The 7,904-nt window shown below is 40.8% G+C and overlaps 1 pseudogene; it reads right to left on the bottom strand.

Moving 5' to 3' along the window:
* Window positions 1-267: 267 nt before the first annotated feature.
* On the bottom strand, window positions 268-3,178 carry LOC123112814 (aquaporin-1-like; annotated as a pseudogene).
* Between the last annotated feature and the right edge of the window lie 4,726 nt (window positions 3,179-7,904).

Raw genomic sequence — 7,904 nt, 5'->3', positions numbered from 1 at the left:
TATATGTTTCATTTCTGACATATCAACAATAAAGTATCAACAATAGAGTAACCAGTATTTTGGTCCAGAGAGCCCCAATCACAAATTTTTTTATAAATGGCGACCAAAATGAGTATATAATATATATTACAATCATGCCATATTTCACATCATCCAGGAATTTAGAACAACTACAAAAGTGCTGCTATGAAATACTATAACAGCCATTCACATCATCCAGGAACATATAATTAGCTACAAAGATGAAGCGTTCCCTTTTTCCAACTTCTAGAGCCTGGAGCTCCTGTAAGAGACAGGAAACGATCGTTATCATGGTTGTGAATTCAGAATGAAAGCAATATCCTCAAACATACAACAGCTAGGAAAAGAATATTGAACAAAATAATAAACAAATACACAAGCAGCTAGGGGTCGATCCTAATGCCAGCAAGCTCTAAGAAGACTCCAAGAAATTGATGGCTCACAATACAATCATGCTTTTGACAACAAATACTACTAGAATTAAGGCGCAGAACATATTCTAAGCAGTGTTAACATCATGGCAGTAACAATTAATAGTAGCAGCTAGCAGGACATCAATCAAGCACAACAAAAGTACAACACCACACTTGGGATCTCGGAGCAAGAAAAAGATCTTGTTGCTTAGGAGCTACCACAAATGATACTGATCAAGGGCAAAAACAAGTTGGTATGATATCATTCATTCATTCTTTCTCATCACGATCATACATTGAATTCATTAAAGGTTACAGATTCATTTTTTGACATAGCATTGGAAAATCACAAGAATAGTATATGAACCAAAGTGTCCAGATAAGTAGATAACACATGGAGGTCACAATCACATAGCAAAGGAAGAGTGGGACAGACCAAGGACTTACCATCTGGACAAATCAAGGACTTCACGCTTCCTCTTCCTCGGTGGAAAAATCAAGGACTTCACTTCCTCTTCCTCATGCACCAACTGGAAGACCATCTCAAACACCTTGGTGCCAACAAGAAACTGTACTCACACAGTGAATAGAACAAAAGAACAGAAAGCACACGTATATACTGATCAAGAGCAACAGCCAGGAATAGATGACTTAACAGTTCATATTTGTTAACAAAACAAGTGTGGACATCTCACAGTGAGTTAACTATCTGATGACTTTAGTAAAACACATACTAGCATTTGGTGCTACAAGAGACAACAGGAATCCAACTATCCCAACATCCCAACTTGGTAAATCCATGCTGCTAAAAGGCCAATCCTAATCGGGTTGGAACTGGACCTGGTTTCAAACATGTGAGCTACAACTACCGTAATACCACAGCCCAAAAAAAACCTACAAATACATCAAACTACTGTTTGTAGGTCTGGCATCAGTGGTGTCACAACGTACAGTCCACTTAGAGCCATTTGGGAGAAAATGAAAGTGATAATTAGACTGCCATTACAATCTGCTGGTAACTTGCAGTCTACTTACAGCTACAATGATATTTTAAGAGTTACAGTCTAAATACACAAAACTTAAGAACATGGGAATAAACAGACCAACCCCCACATTCCAATAAATCAAACACTCAGTAGTCAAATGTGTATGCGTGTGTATGTCAATGTACCGAGGTTATGCAAAACTATGGTGCATTCAAACTATCAGATCATTTGGTCCGCACATTTAGATCATTTAACACAGAGAAAAGAAAAATAACAGAGGACTGCATATGAATGTATGTGTCATTTCCAGGATAAGTTGGCACATAGAATGCCACCAATCAGGATATACCACACAACAGAGAATAGCTTGTAGCATCCGAGACTAATCGCCATGAGGAACGCACATCAATCAAAACAAAGAACAAAAAAATAGATGGAATTTGTGTTGTCCCTGCAAGTGCCATAAACCTACAGCAGCAGCTTCTTCCTGGCGACATTTTCTCGGGCCAGGTATCTATCAATGATGTTGACAGTAAGGAATAAAATTTCACCCAGTAGCTCAAGCTTATAGTAGACCTGCATTGGGTGAGTTCGCCAGGTCAGGTCAGGCACACTACTCTGTACAAGATAACTTGACCGGGGTTCCAAGCAGATAATTACCTCGGTCATTCTGTAGAAGCTGTAAATTTCATCCACATATTCAACAACCGCAAGGGAGTTGCCGACGTCGCAGCTGTCGATGTCATGCATTTCCTCCTCTTCGGTGTCCTCCATGTGGATCTCCTTCAGCTCCTTCAGCTCATTGGCCAATTGGTGCCTGCCAAAATAAATTCAAATCCTTGAGTTGACAGCTACCTATTTTGCTTAGATTCTTGGTTCAAACAAGGTAAGGTAAAATAATATGAATAATGCAGAAGATGGAAAATCTACAGATAACCCAACTGAACCTACATTGATACCATTCCATATATAAAAGAGAGCACCCAGTTCAGTTAGATAAGATATACTACTACTTGCCTAAATCTGCTAGAACTATATTAAACCTACATTAATGATATGCCAAATAGTAGAAGATTTGGTAGGAGTATGCTCAAATCTCTGAAGATTTGTGCTATGTGCAAATCTGCAGACATTTGTGTGCGTAATCTGAATACTAACTGATAGCAAACACAAAGTGGATTCAGGATCCCACTTCCCAGCATCTAAATTCACCCAACAAGTCCTAAAATTTGCACAACTGGAAAGTACAGAGCTAAGAACAGCATGAAAACAGCAAGGATTTTAATTGCCTATACCAGCGGGGTATTTGCAGGCTGCGTTTGCTGCAGGATGGCCGTGCCGAGACTCCTCGCCAGGTTGATGCCGGTGCCGGTGATGGGGATGGTGGCCAGGTGGACCAGGAACACGGCGAACCCGATTGGCAGCGGGGCAAGGATCTGTCAATGTTCCACACACCATTAAGCACACACAGTAAGGAGATTCAACAAGGGGAAGAACGGCGGTGATAGTACTCATGGGAACGTTGGAGTCCCTGGCGTTCCTCTTGGCGTCGGTGGCGAAGAAGACGGTGTAGACGAGGAAGAAGGTGCCGATGATCTCGCCAGGAACAACCCGAAGGTCACCGCCGGGCTGATGTGCCCGCCTGCATCCATCCATCCCTTAGCAGTTGGAGCCGCTGCCACGCACCATCACGTCAACAGCGTCATCGTGCTACACGGCTCGGCGGTGGGCGTAGGCCACGGATAGATAGAGGCCCATGGGAGCAGCTGAGCAGGAGCTTCCAAAAGCTCTATCAATCTGGATCAGGATTGGGATGCGGAGCGAGGTGGGAGGGAGGGAGTTCCTACCAGATCTGGCCACGACATGAGCAGCTCGAGTCAATCTAGGAGGAAAGGGGAGGGGCTGCCGGCGATGAGGTTGTAGGTCGTCGGTGCGACTGGAGAATAGGACAGGGGCAGATTGGGACTGGCGTTAGGGAGAGAGGCGGATAGGGGGACGACTGACCGCGGCCTCCATCGTCGCCGTGGATGCAGCCACCCGTGAGGGTGGCTGACAGGTGATGCGGTGGGCACTGCTGCAGGACGGGGAGGAGGTGGCAGTGGCGAGGAGCCAAGTAAGGAGGAGTGTGGGTGCAGGTTAGGGTTTGGGAGGGATGGGATCGGGGGTGGGTGGGAGACGAGAGGAGGGATGGATCGGGGTGGGTGGGTCTGTGGGGTTTCCCCTTTTCATTTTCTTTTTTCTTTTTTGCTCTCTATAGATAAATGGATGGATGGATGTGGGATGATGGATGGATGGTGGGCGCCATCTGATCAATCCATGTCAAACCAACTCCACCAATGGGAACAGAGTATATGTGATTTGTGTATTTTCTTTTGTTTTTCTTCTACTTTTACACATGAAAAAATAAAAAAATGGTCTCACATTGTGCACAAGTTTGTATCTTGAATGACAAACAATGTTGACTAAGGAATTTTTCATTTTCTTTGCATAAAAATTTTGTTTTCCATTTTTTGAGTGTCCAAAATGAGTTTTTTTGTGAATGACGTACCAAATATTTGTTGCAAAATTGGACCAAATTATTTTTATAAAATATTAGTCCATATTAAATGCATAATTTACCAAATGGTTGGGTGCCAAAAGGTTTTGATCCACCTCTCGTGAAAAAGACAAAACTATGCTGATTCAGTTGGAAGCGGGTCAAATTTGAACTAGAGGTGCCTCATAGTCTGCTCATGATTTTTTACAAAAATCATTTTTAGGTAAAGAAGTATCTATTTAATCAGAGATCCAACAAAATTTTGGCAAGATTCAACCCGTAGCTATGAACGGTCATGCCCGCCGTTTTGACCGCATTTTGAAACGGGCATAACAAATTCAAAAAAATCAAAAAAATGCAAAACCTTCATGTTGTGTCATCATATGTGACCAAGTTACCAGAAAAAATAATAAACTTGTAATACGGTAATTATTTTAAAAAAAGTGTTCTCAGAAATGAGCTACCATGCGTGAAGATTCATGGCTTTCAAGCCAAATGATCACTCTTATGGCCACATTCATGGCATAGTTTGTTCAAATGATCTCATATTGTGCACAAGGGTGCATCTTGGAATTCCAAACAATGTTGCCTAAGGGAGGTTTCATTTTCTTTGCACAGAAAATTCATTTTCTATTTTTTGAGTGCCCGAAATGAGGTTTTTTTGTGAAGGACCTACCATATATTTGTTGCAAAATTGTACCAAATCAATTTTCTAAAATACTAGGACATATTTAATGCACAATTGACCAAATGGTTGGGTGTAAAAAGTTTTGATCCCCCTCTCATGAAAAAGACAAATTCCCGCTGATTCAGGTGGAAGCGGGTCAAATTTGAACTGCAGCTGCCTCATAGTTTGCTCTTTAATTTTTCCAAAAATCATTTCTTGGTACATAAGTATTTATTTAATCAGAGAAACACCAAAAAATCCAAGATTTAACCACTAGCTAGGAACGGTCAAGCCCGCCGGTTTGACCGCATTTTGAAACGGGCATAAAAAATTCAAAAAATTCAAAAAATTGGAAAACCTCCGCATTGTGTCATCATATGTGGCCAAGTTACCAGAAAAAATTATAAACTTGTCATACGGTAATTATTTTAAAAAAGTGTTCTCAGAAATGAGCTATCATGCCTGAAGATTCATGGCTTTCAAGCCAAATGATCACTCTTATGGCCACATTCATGGCATAGTTTGTTCAAATGATCTCATATTGAGCACAATGGTGCATCTTGCAATTCCAAACAATGTTGCCTAAGGGAGTTTTCATTTTCTTTGCACTGAAAATTCATTTTCTATTTTTCGAGTGCTCGAAATGAGGTTTTTTTGTGAAGGACCTACCATAGATTTGTTGCAAAATTGTACCAAATCAATTTTATAAAATACTAGGACTTATTTAATGCACAATTGACCAAATGGTTGGTTGTAAAAAGTTTTGATCCACCTCTCGTGAAAAAGACAAATTCCCGCCGATTCAGTTGGAAGCGGGTCAAATTTGAACTGCAGCTGCCTCATAGTTTGCTCTTTAATTTTTCCAAAAATCATTTCTAGGTTCATAAGTATATATGTAATCATAGAAACACCAAAAAAATTCCAAGATTCAACCACTAGCTAGGAACGGTCAAGCCCCCCGTTTTGACCACATTTTGAAACGGACATAAAAAATTAAAAAAAATCAAAAAAATTGGAAAACCTTCACATTGTGTCATTATATATGACCATGTTTCCAGGAAAAATAATTAACTTGAAATACGACAATTATTTTAAAAAAGTGTTCTCAAAAATGAGCTATCATGCGTGAAGATTCATCGCTTTCAAGCCAAATGATCAATCTTACGGCCACATTCTTGGCATAGTTTGTTCAAATGATATCATATTGTGCACAAGGGTGCATCTTGGAATTACAAACAATGTTGCCTAAGGAAGTTTTTCATTTTTCTTTGCACGGAAAATACATTTTCCATTTTCCGAGTGCCCGAAATGAGTTTTTTTTGTGAAGGACCTACCATATATTTGTAGCAAAATTGGACCAAATAAATTTTCTAAAATACTAGGCCATATTTAATGCACAATTGACAAAATGGTTGGGTGTCAAAAGTTTTGATCCACCTCTGGTGAAAAAGACAAATTCCCGCCAATTCAGTTGGAAGCGGGTCAAATTTGAACTGCAGTTGCCTCATAGTTTACTATTTATTTTTTCCAAAAATCATTTATAGTTACATAAGTACCTATTTAATCATAAATACATGGTTTGGTGGCGACATGTCGAGGTTTGGGCGGTGGCCGAGGCCCCCAACTCTAGAGCGCGTAAACTCGCATGCCCGCCGCATGGTCACCGCGCGATCGTGGCGTTGCCATGTGTTCTGGGCAGCCTAAGCATGTCTATTGGGTTGGGCACTCCCCAGGTAGGTGCTAGGAAGAAAATTACAACATAAGATTCTCACAATGAGACCGATCGATGCTCAAACATGAATTAGCAGCCAAGTGTTTGATTAGTGGTACAGGAAATGTACATGGCTAATGGGCGTGAGTTTTGGCTGAGGATGATCAGTTACTAAGAAGACCGTCTTCACAAATTTTCAGCTCAAAAGGAGGAGCCTAGGTGGTACTTGCTTTGTAAACTACCACACTAGACATAAATACGAATGTTGAAGCTCGGCTCAAAATAATGAATGGATTGAGCTGGCATTTGGTGGAGGATGGTTATTCGGGTAGAGGAAAGCACTATAGAAAATGGATACCATTTGGACATGCCAAAGTGGTACTTCCTTCACAAAGTGTTTTCTGAACAGAATAGGAAAATGAATATTTTGAATTATTTTTGAACTAGGCAAGGAAGGTTTTTTACATATTTGACGAATATATGATCCAAAGAATTTATGATATTTTTTTGGGAATTTTGGGAATGACAGAAATATAGGTTGCTTCATAACCTAGGGCAAAAACTGCCACATGGACATGACACATAGGCAAAACTGATGAGGTGGCGCCTAGTCATAGCAACCCACCACAATTTACAAGGTTATGACCATCTATATTGGTCATGATCAGCTAGAAATAAGGCAGCGAAACAGTGCTATCTGCTTTATGACCATTTCGTGTAAGGAAATTATGACCTTTCTAACCAAAATGGTCGTTATAGTTTAGGGTTTGGAGCCCCCCGAACAGCTTTTGACCAATTGGTCTGAAATGGTCATAGATCTATGACCAATTCTTCCAGGGTCACTGACAGAAGTTCACTAGTTGACATATTTCTTGTAGTGGTAGTGATAGCATTTATTCTGTTCATTACTCTATGTGTTACATTGCTAGCATATTTCATGTGCTGACCCATTTTGGGCTGCAACATATCATGTTGCAGACTTTTCAGACGATGAGTAAGGTGCCATAGGTCGTAGTCGTTCACTCAGCTATGCCGTTGGAGTTGATGGACTCACTTTATCTTCCAAGCCTTCCGCTGTTAGCTTATTTAGATGGCCTTAAGCCATATTATTTGTAATAAGTTCTCTTTTGAGACATTTCGATGTAATAAGTGTGTGATTGAAACTATGTTATAAATCCTCAAGTACTGTGCATGTCAGCATTATCGATCCAGGGATGACACTGATGCACAGAGACTAGACTGTTTGAGGTCTGGTCGCTACAAGATGGTATCAGAGCACACGCTGACTTTAGGACACGGCCACTAAGATAAACCATAGGCCACTCTTCTCTACTCATTTCTGACTCCTCTCCCTTTTCCACTCTATAGGATGGCAGACTCAAGGAACAAGTTTACACAACCGGATGAAGACACTCCTTTTGGACGACACTTGAAGGAAGTTACTAGGTACCTGAACATCGGAATACCAAGCTTCACCGGGACCTACATCGCCACCTTACCAGAAGAGGAGCATTGGATGATTCGGTTTCAAGTTCGAGGAAGGACATTCATGCCAGTGACTGAGCCCATA

This window comes from Triticum aestivum, chromosome 5B (assembly GCF_018294505.1).
Source record: "Triticum aestivum cultivar Chinese Spring chromosome 5B, IWGSC CS RefSeq v2.1, whole genome shotgun sequence".
Taxonomy (NCBI): Eukaryota; Viridiplantae; Streptophyta; class Magnoliopsida; order Poales; family Poaceae; genus Triticum; species Triticum aestivum.
The sequence above is the reverse complement of the archived record's forward strand: the minus strand, read 5'-3'. Positions and strand labels throughout refer to the sequence as shown.